This window comes from Gallus gallus, chromosome 1 (assembly GCF_016699485.2).
Source record: "Gallus gallus isolate bGalGal1 chromosome 1, bGalGal1.mat.broiler.GRCg7b, whole genome shotgun sequence".
Classification (NCBI taxonomy): Eukaryota; Metazoa; Chordata; class Aves; order Galliformes; family Phasianidae; genus Gallus; species Gallus gallus.
Window position 1 is genome coordinate 184,098,654 of NC_052532.1, and position 17,765 is coordinate 184,116,418.

At 36.3% G+C, this 17,765-nt stretch overlaps 1 long non-coding RNA gene across 12 annotated transcripts in view; it reads left to right on the forward strand.

The window, feature by feature from the left end:
* The window catches only part of LOC121108184, a 138,361-nt gene that overhangs the window by 44,961 nt on the left and 75,635 nt on the right, over positions 1–17,765 (forward strand). For 6 of the 12 annotated variants that reach the window (XR_005842503.1, XR_005842506.1, XR_005842492.2 and 3 more), the window contains exons 3-4: positions 2,871–2,972; positions 3,942–4,009. This is a non-coding gene — a long non-coding RNA (uncharacterized LOC121108184). Of the gene's footprint in view, positions 1–2,870; positions 2,973–3,941; positions 4,010–6,818; positions 6,964–10,047; positions 10,841–17,765 lie in introns of those variants that run through there. The other 6 variants (XR_005842497.1, XR_005842495.1, XR_005842494.1 and 3 more) reach the window with 3 other exon arrangements.

Below are 17,765 nucleotides of genomic sequence, written 5' to 3' on the forward strand. Positions count from 1 at the left end.
TGGGTGCTGGGCAACCTGGTCTAGCATTAAATGTGGAGGTTGCTAGCCCTGCCCATGGCAGGGGGTTGGAGCTTGATGGTCCTTCAGGCCCCTTCTAGCCCAAGCCATTCTATGATTCCATGATTCTACGAAATTAGTACATAAAATTATCAGAAGTCTATCATCTAGGGACAAAATTATTAATTAAAGAAAATATAACATCTGCGAACTTTCAAAAATTAAGAAGGTATTAATCTTCAAAAAGCACATAAAAATTCTTATTTTACTAGTTTTCCACTTTCACTGTCTGAGGACCTATATTGATGAGTTAAACAGATTAGTCTCAACCTTCACAGATGGATGCATGCTGTCTAGAAGCCATGATTTCTTCAAAGTTTTTTGGAAAACAAAGAATGATACAGGCATTTACATGTAGTGGATTAAATAAAATTTCTGGAAATATCCCTTGCTTTTTAACTGGTAAGCTATATCCTGACCTTCTATTCAAAGCATAATTAAACCAAATTAAATTCTTGGGGCATGAGAAAGAGAAAGAGAATGAAATAGCTTAGATAACCAAGAGCCTGACTGAACAGATATTTTTAGGATTGCAGGATAATTCCTGTTAGGAGGGATCTCAGGGGCTTTCAAATCCTATTTCCTTTCCACAGCAGGGTCTCTGAGGAGAATAGACTAGGTTCCTCAGGTAGTTGAGGGTCAGCATTTGAAAATCTCCAAGGATGGATGCTGTGCAACTTCTATGGGTGTAACAGACAGGCTCCAGCTGACTGTTAATGTGAGCCTGGACAACACTCTGAGAGGCAAGCCAAAGGTAGGAGCCAGGTATCCTTTCTCTTAATTTGACTGCTGTCTGAACCTTGGAAGAGTCCATAACGATGCTCAAGAAATGGTCATGTCCTGGGATGGGGCCTGGTGTTAGTCACCTCCTTGGACTGTCTCAACCAATCCTGGAACTGAAGCCAAGTGCAACTATCCATAGGGACCAGGAGGGCCATCCTTCATCCTCTCCCACCCCTTTACTTCATTCTACACCATATGTAACACCCCAGTTGGCAGACCCAACATTGGATCCAAGACTAGTGATTCATTTTTTTTCTTTTCCTTTACCTCTTTCTCTTAAAGTTGCTAAGTAGCACAAGAATTTTCAGTGCAATTGTACAGCTTAGGTAGATATAATTCATTTTTCTTTATGAATTTATTTTCAAACTTTTGGTGATAGAAGAGAAATAAGATTGAACTGTTTAGAGAAAAAGTATGTATCCGATCCTAAGTTGACATACATCAACAAAACTCTTCTAACACTAAATATAGATATCATTGTATTTCAAAAACATTTGTAACTAGGTGATATTTGACCAGCACAAGAGCATGGAGGTATGAGAAAACATGCTATAATTTGGTAGGTGAACAAATGAACAAATAGACTGTACATCTCTCATGATTTTGAATTTTGAAAAATTGAAAGAGAACTAAGTACTCTACAATTGCTGATTATTAGCTATTCTATATCACCAAGAATAGATCTAAAAATATATATGCTAAAAAATGAGGATAAAGTTACTAAATAGCATGCCCTTTAATTTCTTCTTGTATTGAAAGGAATTATTTCATTGCATACTTTTAATATTAGCACAGTCTCTGTCACATGAAGTTCATTTCTGCAACAAATAAAACCAAAAATGCAACAGATTAAATTGTACCCCCAAATCAAATACAACTAACCTAATTAACAAGTAAAATTAAGAGCCATCAAGTAGTCATCAAGGAGATTTCCTTTTCATTAATCTCTCTAATCATGTAATCCTCAGAGTACCAACCAAGTTGCTTGGTCATATCAAATATTATGCAGATAATTAAACTAAAGAGTGAAATGAAATTCTTTTTAGTATTCACTGATTCCAAAGTGATAAAATCTAGCAGTACCAGTGTTTCAAAGTAAAAGATTTCTGAATTTCGTACTAACCCTTACAGGCCACAAACTGCATACATCCAACTTTGCCCAGACTATAAAACAATTCATGTTCTCTAATAGCTAGGGGGTGTCTTACCAAATTAGATGTAATCTCTTTCTCATGTGGTTGTTATTAATTGCAATTTTGCTGTATATTTATATTCAGATTCATGTTCAGATTTGTAACTGTTCAATCTGTCTTTTATTCTTAAGTGAGGTTCCTGGTTCCTTAAGTTGCACAGAAAATATTTATTTAGTCTCCTTCTAGGAGCAAGGAAATTTTCTTTAAGCATATTTTAATATGTTTTCAAGAAAATCAATATAGATACGCAATACCTGGCAGATGAATAACATGTTTTGCTGTGTGTTTGCCTCTCTGTGTGTAACTGGCAACAAGTGGGTGAAAACTGTGATCTAAATTCAGTGTCTTTACAAGTTGATTTTGAGAAGTGATTAGAAATACAATTTACATTTCACCCCTTAATTCAGTGATACTAGCCTGAGATATATCACTGAGTCCCTTGAAATAAAACGGTCGTCATTACCAAGATATTATACTGAATATTTTCATATCTTTTATTTTTATTGTTTTTTTTTTATCTACCTCTTGAGTCTTTTCTCTTAGCATATACTTTCTTGTTTAAAGTTGTGGCAGACAGAGGATGACAGTGCTCTTATAACTGCTCTTATAAACTCTAAGGGTTTATTGTGTAAGTGTACAACTCAACTGTACATTAACATATATAAAATGGAACAAAAAGATTAATGATTTGATTTTTGTCAACAGTTTTATAAGACCCAGATTCAGATCTTGTATTTTGAGGCTTTACTCTAAAATGTGAATTGAGGATAGGCCAATCAGAGACATTTTGTATGAATAAAATTATATCATAGAATAACTCATATATCTCACATTCAGGCTGTTGGGTCTATGTTGCACTCTAATGTCAATCCAGTTTCCAATGAAGGTACATGGAAAATAGAGAAGTGATTGGTGACAGCCAACATGTTTTCACTAAAGGTAAATAATGTCTGACAAATTCGATGTTCTTTTATTAAAAACATTAATGGCTAAGGGCAAAAGATGTCATCTACCTAGTCTTGTGAAAAGCATCTGACAGTGTCCCACACTACATGCTTACCTCTTTATTGAAGAGACATGGATTTGATAGACAAACCAAAACTTGTGGTCATCAGCTTGATGTTCAAGTGAAGACCAGTAACAAATGGCATTTCTCAGGAGCTGGCAGTGTTACTGGTGCTGTTTATTTTCGGACAATTGAGATTGAGTTCACCTTCAGCACATTTGCCAATAACACCAAGCAATGTGGTGCAGTCAACATGCTAGAGGGAGTAAATGTCATTCAGAAAGACTTAGACAGGCTTGAGGTGTTGACCTGTATAGGGCTTGGGGGTGTTGATTAATGAGAAACTCAAGCTGGCAATATGTGTTTGCTATCCATAAAGCAAACTGCATCCTGGCTTCATGTATTTTATTCAGCAATCTCTGAGATGTTCATTAACTTCCTATCACTGTAGCTATTATTATTGTAAAAAAATATTTTAGTGAAATACCTTCTGCTTTTTATCAAAATATTAAACAAAAATTACATTTGTATCTTTCGCAGTTTTTTACTTTGTTTTGCACAGAAGTCACAGATTTCTCCTAGTTTCTATATATGTTAATTATAACAAATGTCATAGTTACATGTCTAAAAGTGTGCTCTGTTGTCATGGTTTTTTGATTTTTGGTTATCAGTATTCCACATCACAACATCATCTGTTGACATCTGTAAAGACTAGAAAATAAGCATTAAATGGAATGCTTACATTTATAACACAATTCAAAAAATTATTAAATGCTTAATAAAAGCTTTGGGTCAGATACTTTCATATCTAACAGTATGTATTGCTTCTTACATGGAACAAGGTGAATGTGAACAAACTAAGACCTTGTGATTAACACTGACTCTTTTATTTTTACACCAAGCCTTAAGTTTGTATCCTGAATCATGTTATCATCTCTATGAGCTGCCTTCTTCTAGGCCACTGCAGAGGGTAAGTGTTTATCTATTTATCCTGGATAATCAAGAAATTTTAATCTCCTTTGACTCATTTTCTAATCTCTCTATATGAGCTGACTGTTTTAACCTGTGGCTACAACACAGCTAACTCTTCATTTTTCCAGGGAAAAATAATTCTACTTGTAATTGGAAGTCTTTGTGTATGTAATCATACATATATCGTAACATATATATATGTTTTGTAACCAGAGCTTTGTTTTACACTCAAATCAGAAATAGCAGTCATCAAGATTTGCTTCACTTTGTCTCATTTGACTATAAATTGAAGTAATTGGAGATGGAAAGAGTTTGTGTAGTTGAAACCCTGGGGACAAATACAGCATTTCTCCTTACATTGTATCTTATGTGTTACCTGTTCTCATTACAAGTGTCTCCATGACAGAGTTTGAACATTTCCCAAGGAAAGTTGTTACATAATTTAAAATCTATCACTGACAAATATATATTTTTTTCAAATACAGAATTTTCCCTGTCTTTAATATCTCCTGTTATTCTACGCAATGACACCTTGTACACCCGTATCACTCTCATTGTCTCTAACTATTCATATCTTTCAAAAAATACACTTTCTGCTAAGCATGTTATGCTATTTCATCTTTTAAATTTCTCGCTTTGTATATGAGTATGAGTGAACAATTATACCAAGTGAAGAAAATGGAGAAATTATAGAAATCAGTGCAACTCTAGGTTAAGATGTAATTTTCTTGCAGTTCTTCCTCCAAGATTAAACAAGTTCTTAAGGTATTCCAGTAAATACACAATGTGAATTAGACACTAAAGGTACTAGAAATCCCGCACAATAGATTTTCTATAACTCACTGTTGGTATCAATTTGTTATTGTGCTCATGATGGCTTTCAAGACTGATTGAATTTATTTACAAAGAGTTATCTTCCCAAATAATATTTTAATCTCTACTCAGCACTGAGATATCTCTGGAAAAAACAAACAAAACAAAACAAACAACAACAGCAACAACAAAAAAATCAGGCTGTTTAAAACTCACAACCGAGTACCAAAACAGACCTAAGACCCCTCACCTTCAGCGTCATACTACTCCCAGTGAAGAACTTATGATTTTGACGAATCTTCATAAAAACACATAGGAATGAACATAAGAGAAACTGAGTGATACGGAAAAAAAAAATGGTCTGTATCTGTTTTAACATAATTTTAATGGCAATTAGCAGTAAATGGACTCTTTCTACAAATATTGCTATCAGAGTAAAGGGTTATTGGATTTTGATTAGACCATTAAGACACTAATTAGACTAATATGATTACCAGTCTGGTGCTACATATAAGGTGTTCTTTTTCAGAGCTATTTAAATACTTTTAAAAAAACTTTTGAAATGTAACATTACATAAAATGCTCATGACCGACGAGATTTCATGATAAGCACAATAATATTATATTTTGAACTGATATTTCCAGGACTGTATTTGAAAGTTAGATATACCCCTTGAAAATAACCTGGAATTTGCTTGTAGAGATGTTAACATTCCTTAAGCCTGGAGAGAGGCTGGAGTCCACTATTTCAACCTGGAAATCTAAAATCTGTGACAATGAAATTTGGTGATCATTTCTGAAAATGTGAGCAATTGCTTTTCTAGCTCTCTTCATAAGCATTACTTGTATAACATTTTTACCAAAGCCTGAGGTGACATAAGCTTATCAGCTTTTCACTATGCACCATAGGGTGCTCCAAGTTTCTTAAGAAGTGTACAAAAACATTCTTTCACCCTAACCATGAGAGAGATGTTTGCGAAGACAGTAAGTTAAAATGACAGTACTAGAATATCATCTTGCTGTTCCTGCTGCTTCTGCCTCTCTCCCTTGCCTGCATAGTGACAGCTGTGTAGACCCAGCTCTTGTCTCATTAGCAGCAGCCTCTGAAACCCTGGTTTTCAGGACTCTGGCATAAATAAAGTAGGCAGAAGGCTCATGGCTGTTTTCCTGCCCTTGATTTTATGCTGTTCTCCACATCTGCTTACTTTTCTTGTGCCAAAAGAGAATTCTAAACACTTCTACTACGCTTTTATTTTTTATTTTGTTTTATTTCTATTTTAAGAGCATTAGCATCTTATGTATTCTTCCTGACATTTCTGTAAGGATATTCACCCACAGTGCTTATCAGTCTATCTGAATTCATCATACATCCATCAGGTCTCCAAGAGACCACTTCTCTGCCCCAGTCTCAACTCCCACTCTGTCTTCTACCTGTGAACTGCTTTTACCTGTGTTTCCCACTCTGTGAAATACTCTCTTTTGTCCCTTCTCTGACGAAACACTGTAATTCTATAACCTAATAATTATCATTATTAATACTCTCATGATGAAACCATACAAATCTATGCAATCATGTGCTGATGTGCATCCAAAATAAGAGTCAGAGATTCCTTCTTATTATGATACTGCTGCAGATAGGTAGGTACCTTGTAGAAGTGAGATAGTTGTACCCTATTATTCATTCCTTCTTTGTAAGCAGGCCTTTATAACCTTCATTTCTCAACTGCAAGTCACAAACTTGAGAAAAGAATTTAAAAAGTGATTGTGGGATATACATGAAAAAGGTTTTATAATTTAACTATAATTTTCAGAAAATCTGATTTTACTAAATGTCTTCCTTTTAAATTTCTCTGACTATATGGAAAACATAAAACACTGGAGTGCTTCTTGTCTCCCAGACATGATTATTCTTCTTGGCTGCATGTTATGATGAGATGGATGTGTAGATAATTTCTCTCCTCCTTTTTTCCCCCGCTCCTATTTCTGTCTTGTAGAAGAAGAAAATGGAAATGAGGATGGGAAAGTTGTGCACTGTAGTGTGTTTCAGAACACATCTCCCTGAATTTTGAGTGATTAGAAAATCATAAAACACATACACTAAAATGTTGTCTTTTTCAGCCTCTTCAGCTATAACCCGAGGTACGTTGCATTGGCTTATCACTTTGCTCATTCAGCTATGCACTCTTGTGTACATAGAAAGTAAATGTTAAGGCACATTTTCATTACCATTTACTCATTTTCATTACTATTTATTCTACTCACTCCTGTTAAGATGAATCAATCTAAAAAGAAACACTGACTGAGGAAGAGATTTGGGGCCTTAAGTCCCTGTGGAACATATTTCATTTAATTCAGCATTTTTGGTCATATAATCTGTGGTTTGTTTTCTTTTGTGTGTGGGTGTTAAGAAATGGATACCTGTAGTTAGTAGACTGGCTGTTGTTCATAACTGACAGGATGACTTGTGCAAGCTTTTGCCTCCTTTTATGAACAAGCGAGGCTGATATAGAATCAGAATCATAGAATCCTTAGAGCTGGAAGGGACTTCTGAAGGACATCTAGTCCATCTCCCCTGCAGTGAACAGGGACATGCACAACTAGATCAGGCTGTCCAGGGCCTGATCCAGCCTTGCCTTTATTGTCTCCAGAGATGGGGCATCAACCACATCACTATGCAATCTGTTCCGGCACCTCATTACTTTCACTGTAAGAGATTTTTTCCTTATATCTAACCTAAATGTACCCTGTTTGAATTTGAAATCATTTCCCCTTGTTCTATCACCACAGACCCTGCTAAACAGTCTGTCCCCTTTTTTCCTGTAGCTCCCCTTTAGATACTGAAATGCCACTCTCATGTCTTATCAGAACCTTCCCTTCTCCAGGATGAACAGTCCCAGCTTTCTCAGCCTGCCCTTGTAGGACAGGTGTTCTCTCCAATTTTTGTGACCCTTTTCTGAATGCACTCCAACAGCTGTGTCTCTCCTGTACTGAGGACTCCATATCTGAACACAGTACTCCAGGTGAGGCCTCACCAGCTTAGAGTAGAGGGACAGGATCACTCTTACCTGCTGGCCATGCTTCTTTTTATGCAGCCCAGGATACAGTTGGTTTTCTTGGCTGCAAAGGTGCATTGCTGTATCATGTCCAGCTTCTCATCCACCAGTACCCCCAGGTCTTTTTCAGTAGGACTGTTCTCAATCCTTTCATCCCCCAACTTGTATTGGTAATGTGGGTTGCCTAGACCCAAGTCCAAGGTCTTGCATTTGGATTTGTTGAACCTGATGAGGTTCACCTGGGCCCACTGATCAAGCTTGTCTTGGTCCCTCTGCACAGCATCCTTTCCTTAAAGCATTTTGACTGCACTCCACAGCTTGGTGTCATCCACCAACCTACTGAGGGTGCACTAAGCCCGCTGTCAATGTCACTGATGAAGATATTAAAGAGTGTTGGTCCCAGCACTCACCTCTGAGAGACACCATTTGCCACTGATCTTCATCCAGACATGGAGCCATTTAGCACCACTCTGAATTGAATCCTGCAGCCATTTCTTCTTCCGTTGAACTGCTCACACATCAAATCTATACCATCCAAACAAGGATGTTGTGAGATATCGTGTCAAAGGCCTTACTGAAGTCCAGATAGATGATATTAGTGGCTTTTTCCTTGTCCATTGATGCAGTTACATCATCATAGAAGACCACTAAGTTGGTAAAGCAGGACTTGCCCTTGGTGAAGCCATGCTGGTTCTTCTGTATCATCCCCCTGCCTTCCAACTGTCTTAGCATATCTTCCAGCAGGATCTGCTCCATGATCTTCCCTGGCACAGAGGCAAGACTGACAGGTCGGTAGTTCCCAGAGTCATTCTTATTACCCTTTTTAAAAATGGGTGTGATGTTGCCTTTTTTCCAGTCACCAGGGACTTCACCTGATGGCCACAACTTTTCAAATATCGTAGAGAGTGGCTTGACAACTACATCAGCCAATTTTCTTAGGACTCTGGAAACTTTACACAACTTTGTTTTGCACATGGAGGAGACTTATTTTACCAGTTACCTCACTCTTCTAAATACATAAAGAGACATCTGAGATTCTCCTTCAAAAAAATCCTACAGACCTGAAGCATGTCTATCCTTTGAAGTATTTCAAAATACATTTGCTATGTTATAATTCTTTAATAGAAAGTTAAAATAAAAATAATTTTAAAACTCACCTCCTCTTCAGACTTCTTGAAGTCTGGCTATTTAATTTCTTCTCCTTCTGTTAGCAGTTATGTTTAAAATATTTTTGAACTTGCTGAACTAAGTCTGCTAATAGCTATTCAGTATTCAAGAAATTCAAATGACTACTGCCTATGGCCATAAACAAACTCAACTGATCATATTTCATTGCTATCTCCTGTTGTGATTCCACTATCCTTGTGAAAAGCAATCGTTAGCAAAATAAGTCTGTGCAATCTAATTCATAAATGACCCCTGGCATAAATTCATGAAATCTAAAGATGCCAGAAACTTATTTTTCCAACAGAATTGGTTCTGACTGAACAGGACTTCAGCAGTTTATTTTTAAATTTAAATTTTGTAGAAAAACAGGGCATGTATCTTATAGGTTCAGAAATATTCTACATAGCATTCTATATTTTGTGCTTAGGACAGTTTGCACTTATGTAATCTGTATTTTCCATCTATTCATGTCAATAATAGAGATGGTACAGGAAGCATTAGTTCTTGCTTACTATACATAGTATTCTTCTTTTGGAAATATTTCATGACATGTCCTGGGACAGGAGTATTATGATAAAACAATATAACAAAGGGATACATTTTAGAAAGAGAAAGATATAATTCTCAATAAAAGTATAACTTACTGCCTAAAGAGCTAAATTTGAACAATAGTACAGTAATCTTCCTGTGAAGAAGTTCTGTTTGCTTCCTTCTCTACAACTATTTGAAAATCTGAAGTGATCAGGAGAATTTTAATAGAACCAATCACTGGTTTATCTTTTCTAATAAAACAAAATTAAAAATAAAACAGACAAACAAACAAACAAACAAAAACCCAAACAGTTTTAATTATCAGATTGTTAATTCCTATACATAGCAACACATTTACAATATCCCTTTTCTCCATCAGAAAACTGAAGAGAAGTTGTGGGGGTGTGAAGTAAAAAATGTGCTTTCTTTTTAATACAGAAAAAATAACTTTAGTTTTATTACTATATTCCAGTGCTGTTGTATTCAAATATAGTACAAATTCAAAAATGGAAAGAAGAAAACATTCCGTCCTATACTAAGTCCTTGAAAATCTCCATAGCTTCTTAAAGATGGGTAAAGCAGGAAATATCAGTAATAGTAAGTCAATTTTTGTTGTTGTAAGAATGCTTGTAAAGAGCTCTGGTACCATCAAAATTTCCATTTTTTTAATAATACTTCCATTTCCTTATGTTTTAGCCTGCTGCTGTCTTTGCTGTTACTAGATTGAATGCATTTATTTTCAGACTGGTTTAAATTGGATACTTAAATTAATGTATTGTCAATTTTCTCTTATGGCAGAATAAAATTAAAATAGGAAATATAAATGTGGCGTAACGATACTATAGTTTTAAAGATTCTCTCATATGCCAAAAATACACATTATCGCTAGTCAAGTAAACTTAATGGCACTCACTAAACAGTATTGGCATATGCCATTAACAAGATGTTCTCTTTAAAATTGAATTGTTTTTCAAAAGAATTTATATTATTGAATTTGACTGGCTGAATGCACACCTATTACTTTTACAAGCACTTTAGATAAGGCAAATAAAACAACAAAACATAATAGCACTAATTAGTATTTTCCCATGTTCAAGTAGTTATTTCCTTGATATTTAATATTCTTGGAATGCAAACTGGAAAATCTTAGGACACCAATATAGTGTTTAAATACTGTTTTGGCTTAGCTGTAAGTTTGCAAGCAGAAAGAAGTCCAGAATTTCCAGTTTCATTTCCAGAAAGCATTACATTGTTTTGTAATAGCCTATGGGGTAACCTCTTGCTGTCTGCAGAACCACTGGTAACAGTGGCTCAGTACCAGCACATCAGATTTCACTTTTTGTGTGACAGCAACTCTTGTTGTGCATCACTGAATTGCTATCTTGCAATGAACTACAAAATTTATTAATAAGGAAGAATTTTTCATAGAAGCCCTTTTCTTTTAAAATCTCAACCTAAAGAGTGCAAAGCCATTTATGTTTCAGTGCTACAGTGGTATAGTGCACCGTGCACCCTTCCTATTAAATTTAAATTTGGTTGAGCTAATTTAACTACAGCTCATAAGAAGATCTATTTGGATAAATCTTTGGATAAAACTTGAATCTAAATTTAGGATTTCTAAATTTTCTCTTTAAAAGCACAGAAGAACTCTGAAAAAATTATTCATGTCTGATAAATATAAGGGTGTTTTTTTTTTTTTTAGGTTTTCAACAATAGGGTTGTTATTCAACTCTTTTTTGTTGAAGATCATTTGTCATAGACAACCTTCTGTGCATATATTTTTATATTTGAAAGCGTAAGAACCTTCTGTTGATTGCATGCATAAGTCATGCAGAGCCTGTTGGTATCAACAGAGAAAATATTGTCTGCCTAGTTGAACTCAGTGATGGCAGTGGTATGAACTGTATGGTGCCAAAGCCCTGAAGTAGGAGTGACAAAACCAGATGAGGTCCTGACACTTGCTATGGTTTGGCTGTGCCCCAGTATGATGCTTGGCAGGTGCTGAAAGTATTAGTTTGCATGCAGCACTGGGGTGGGCAACCTGCCATAATCTTTTAAAACTCAGGTCCAATTTTGCTAAGAGCTATATAAAAAATATTTTTTAAAAGAGAAATACACTAACTCAAAGAGTTTGAACTTACTTTTTGAAATACAGAACTGAATTATTCTATTTCTGGAGTGCCCTGCTTGAGAACCATTACAAGTTTTTAGGTTTTAGATTGCAGGATGAAGGATGGCTTTCTCTTTTAGGAGAGAACATAGCTGAAAACTGTGAGGAGTCACAGTTGGCATCAGCAGTTCGATAAAGGTCTTGGCTTTGCCTTTGATCAGTAAGGATAAAACAAAACCCTGGACACACACTTTCACATAGTAGCTCAATAACTACCCATCACTATCATGAGAGAGTAAAGCATACTGACAGTGGTGCCATATATTTTCTTAATACCTCAGCAATATATATCTTCTTATCTTTAGTTTCCTGTTTAGGAGATAAAGCTGACAATCTACTGTGTCTCCAAATTCAAAGTCTTATACATTTGAATGCCACAGTGCACTGAGCACTATTTTTAAAATTCAGATTTGCTTGAACTAATTCTTTTAACTACAGAGAATCATTTTCTTTTGGAGGTTAGTGGAAGAGGTCACTTCTTTCACATCAGACATTTTAATCATTATGATAGGAGTTGTCTCCAGTGCTTGCTGCTGAGATAGTGTAATTTCCCTACCTTTGTTACTTTATGAGGATTATGGTGTCACAGTCTTTTTATTGCTACTTTCTATCTTTTTTTGGGGGTGTCTTGTTTGGTTTTACATCTTGGAGAAAATCACTGTTTTGTGTGCTTTGTTTTGTTGCAGGTATCAGGCCCTTCATACAGTATTATACGCAAGCAGTTACTTATGCATATTGAAGTATAGAAGTAATATTATATTATCTAACAAGAAAAAGAATATATGTTTCTAAGTGTAGTGAAGTTGAAGTCATTTTCTTGTCATTTTGAAATCAGTCTAAAATTTTTCTACCAACGCATATGGAAAAAACAAAACAAAACAAAAAAACCCTGAATTTGAATGAATTTGAATTTGAACTACTGATGTGATATCAATAGGAAGAATCAGTGATAACGAACAAAATATTTCTTACTACAAATACTGAACGTCTTAATTCAAGTTGGAAACAAATAACTTTAATTTTTGTCTTATTTTCCACTATAAAAAATAATTTTAATGCTAAGTGTAGTTGGAGTGTTTGATCAATATTTGACATGAAGTCAAATACTTAAGCAAGGTACAATGCCTAAGCCATGTATAAAACTTTTCTTTGTTCAACACAATTGCATTCATAGCTAAACAAGGATGAGATGGTCTACAACAGTAAGTGAAGTGGGACTCTATTTTATGACAGAATTAAGGTGTGTTGATGTGAAGCACTATTCCAAAGTGCTGTAGTCACATTGAGTGTGCTGGTATTTCTAAATGACACAACATATCTCTTTTCCACTAGCATTGCAATTATTTCTGTCGTGCCTGGAAGAAGAAGAAAAAATACCATGGATATTATTCTATACTGTGTGTTTTCTTGTCCCAGAGCTGGCTGGTTTGATGGAAGTCAAGGAATGTACACTACCATGCTATTTGTGATGTAGGCTAATTCCAGGAGGATCTGGCTTATTTGTTCTCGCATAACAGAGATAAAGAGGAATATGACTGCTCATTTAAAATCTTTGAGGGGGCAAATGGCAAAGATCAAAAACAAAACAAAACAAACAAACCAACAAAAAAGCAATATTGGCACAAAAAGAAATGAGTTTAAATATCCAAGAATGAATTCAGTCTCAAAACCAGAAGGAGGTTTCCAGCAAGGAGAGACAGAAGGTCCAGAATAGCTTTCTGACGGCTATAAGAAGGCACAGAGAATTTTAAGTAGTTCTAAGATGGAGCACAACCTGCTTGTGACAGACATTGTTTCATGCAGCTATCTGAAGCAAGAAGGGTATAAGCTTTAGAGGATTTCTCCAGTTCTCATATTGTGCCTACTGCCTACTGCCACCTCTCCCCCCAAAAAACAACAGGCTGAGACATGAAATCACATTCAACAGACTTAACCCTCAGCAACATAATTTTACATAGTAGCATGGTCCTTGCACTGTCACTGGAGAGAAGCAGGGTTTCACCATGCTGCTCTCACTCTCCCTCTTCAACAAGGGAAGAAAATACAATAGAAAAAAGCTCATGGACAGGAGATAAGAACAGTGGACCCTTCACCAGTTGTCATCATGGACAAAAAGGACTCAGTGAGTAAGGGAGGGAAATGTACTTTACTGCCTATTGCTGACAGACTAGAGCAGTGAGAACTAATAACTACAACCACCTTCCCTTCACTCACCCTCTCCCACTTCCTCTCCCCCAGGTGCTGCAGGTAAATGGGGAATGGAAATTGCAGTCAGCCCATAATGCTTTGTCTCTTCCACTCCTCTATGGTCATTCTGCCCCTTCTCCACCTGGTTCCCTCCCATGGAATGCCATCCTTCCCAAGCTGATCCCACATGGACTTCCCACAGGCCTCAGCTCTCCCAGAACTGCTCCATCACAGCTCCATCCCATGGGGGCCCATCTTTCAGGCTCTGCTTCAGCACAGTCCCATGAGTGACAGCTCTCCCAGCCCTCCTGCTCCTCCACAGGCTCCTCTGCATGGGCTGCAGCTCCAGCCTGGACTGCTCCTGCAGGGATATCCATGGGCTGTGCTTCTTTCAGCCCTCATCCACTGCTGCACCAGGGCCTTAAGTTCAGTGAGATTAAGGTTGGCTGTTACCAGGGTTGCTCCTAACAAACTGAACATTACTGCTATGTTCTTCTGTTTTCACCAGCTCTTATTTATTTCTTGATCTATATTTGGACTACACACCCTCATTCACATTTTTTCACGGCTTCAAGCTTCACTACAATAAAGACTATAATAACTAAATAATAACAATTCACACATTGAATTTTTAATCATTAAGGAAAATGCTTAACCAGTAAATAATGGCTCAATGGTTTTAGCTCAATGTATTTTTCCTCATATGATACCCTGTGGAATAAGCTAAAACCAATATTTAAGATTATGTCAATATAATCCTATTTCAATAACACAAAGGACAACTTTCATGTAGCCTAAGTCATCCTTAAAGTACAGCAGACAGTGATGGAAGCATGACAAACACTTTATCATACCTATATTGTCACAACTGAAAATAAAATCTTTAGGATCAAAGATTCTCATGCAGAAGCAAGTAGTTGTGCAACTGTAGCTGATTCTGCTCAAACTCAAAACAAGACTTTCCAACCAATATCAGATATATAGGAAATGAACAATGATGGAAGAACTGTTGGATAAGGAAATACTTCTGATGATCCCCAATTAAAAAGTTGAGAGGGAATTTTTAAAGCTTCATAGCAGTGAATGTGAAAAAAAAAATCATTAGCTCAAAGACTGGCATAGTAGCTAGTTCAGCTGGAAAACAATAGCAAAAACACAACCAGTCACAAAGAAAATGCCCAATTATAAGTTAAGGTGCTTCTGTTTTTTTTGTATATGCTTTAATGATGAAGGAAGATACCTGTTTCCTAAGGTTATTTACTGTTGAATCAACTATTTATCACAATGAGTCAGCAATCAATTTGCATTTACCAGACTGGTGCATGTGTCTGTTCAGCCTGGTGTCCCCTTGTGACCTGCATCCCTCTCTAGAAATAGCACTCTAGAAATCTGAGAAGCAGCAAACACACCTCAGAGCATTAATGCATTCCAGCTCTTTGAGTAAAGAATTTACCAGCACTACAGGAGTTGGCTGCAATATATGCCTTTGCTGTGCAATGCTCCCACTGAAGCCTCTCCGAATTTGTCCTACAATACCATAAGGGCTTGTTTCCTAATTCAAAACATAGAGCTATATTTGCTTTTGAGATACCACAGTACTTACCCCACCTAACAAAAGACATTATGATTGCACTTTGAAAAGACCACACAGGGAGAGCAGGGGCACTGCTGAAGAGTATGCAGCATCCAAGGAGTTGGGCTACATTTGGTTTTGTATTTCCAATGATCTGAATATGATCAGATAACATGCCTCAGACATAAACTCTTCTAAAGGAATGCAAATGCTGGTCTCATCCTGCACAAAATCAAGCCCGTGGGAATGTGTATAAGTAGGAAAATATATTAGGAATTCATATCACACATTCTGAGTTTGTTACTAATCTCTTTAACCATAATAATATGGTATCATCTGACCATGCTTCAGTAACATTGGTAATAGCTATAGGTGAAGATTTCCCTAGCCTTCCCCAAGGCAGAGTCTCATCTCCTTACTGCTGCAGAATGAAAAGTTTATAAAGCCTCTGGGAGGAAAAAAATCCTGTTTTATCCAAATTAATCTTCTATCTGAATGAACATGCGGTACACTTTTAAAACAATAATTACCCTACCATCAAACAGGAAAAAAAATGAATAGGCTCAGAGTAGAAGTGTTTTAAGAAACAGAAACAACACATCTTGGAACTGACTTTGCAGGTCTCCCAAATATGAAATGTAATTAGCCGGTGAGAATTTGCATTCAATATATTATTAAACCTTGAAGCTGAAAATTAATTATTGCTATCAAGATTAATTTGAATCTAGGGGAAAGAGGAGGTGAACTATAATCTAAGGAATTCAAATAAATGTACACTTCTTCAGATACTTTTGCAAATAGCCGTGGAGACTTTCTTCCTTTCATTACCTGTTCGGGAAAAATACGTTGACAACTATTCAAATTTCTGAGATTTTTAGAAAAATTCCTATGTGTGGTACGATTTCAGTATAGACTGAACAAGTTGTATACCCACAGAACAGTAAACTGAGGCTCTAAAATGTTCTTTGAATTTCCTGATTTTGCAAACAAAATCCAAGATGGAAGAAGAAATCCAGGTATGTTTAGTAATAATAAATGTTGTTTTCAAGGCATATGAGGCCAGACGCTATGTTTGCATTCTATTACGGGAAGGTAGAAGATGACATTCTTTCAGGACTTATTTTTCACTGTGATTGCTAACTTATGAATATTTTTTTTTTTTTTTGCATTTGTCTCCTTCTGCCACAGAATAACATGAGAATGTGTAGAAATCTACTTTTTAATATAAGTTCTTTTTGAAGATGCAGCATATTTACAAAAGTATAAAAATAGATACTCATATAAAATCACAGCAAAATTTAGCCTTTACCTTCACTTTTTAATTTGCTGGAAAAGTGTAGGAGAGTATTTTTAGCTCCATTATGATATATATATATATTATTATAGTCAAAGTTGTTCGTTTGCAGATATACAAACAGCTTTTTGGTTGTTTGGAAGCCAGGTTACCTCTTTCATCTTCAAGTGCTCCACTCACCACTCTGCCTCAAAGGAACAAAAAAACATCTCAAATTAATTGTTTTGTTTGCAAACAATTTTTTTTTTAAATTTTATGGCATTTAAGGTATCCTCTATTTCTAGTCATTCCATGGTAAAAATATAAGATTGAAATTAAGTGTCCTCTCTCATTTTCTTACTTTCATCTTCCATATAATTTTTGGAGTAGTGCAGATATATAATCAATTTCAATGAATGATCCCATTCGCTCTCAGAATATGTAAAACTGTATGTGCTGAATTTTTCATCACTGACTAGGTAGATGTGTGGAGAGCAGTGGAAGTACCTTGACTTCAGCAAGGCATTTGACACTGTCTCCCACAACATCCTTGTTATGAAACTTAGAAAATATGAGATAGATGAGTGGACAGTGATGTGGATTGAGAGCTGGCTGACTAGCAGAGCTCAGAGGGTTGTCATCATCAGTACAGAGTCTGGCTGGAGGCCTGTAGCTAGCGGTGTTCCCCAGTTGTCAGTGCTAAGTCCTTATATCTTGTTCAATATCTTCATCAGTGATCTGGATGAAGGGACAAAGTTCACTCTCAGCAAGTTTGCTGGGAGGAGTGGCTGACACACCAGAAGGCTGTGCTGCCATTCACTGAGATGTGGACAGACTGGAATGTTGGGCAGGGTGGAACCTGATGAGGTTTAACAAGAGCAAGTGTAGAGTCCTGCATCTGAGGACGAATAACCACATGCATTAGTACAGGTTAGGGGATGACCTGCTGGAGAGGAATTCTGTGGAGAAGGACCTGGGGATCCTGGT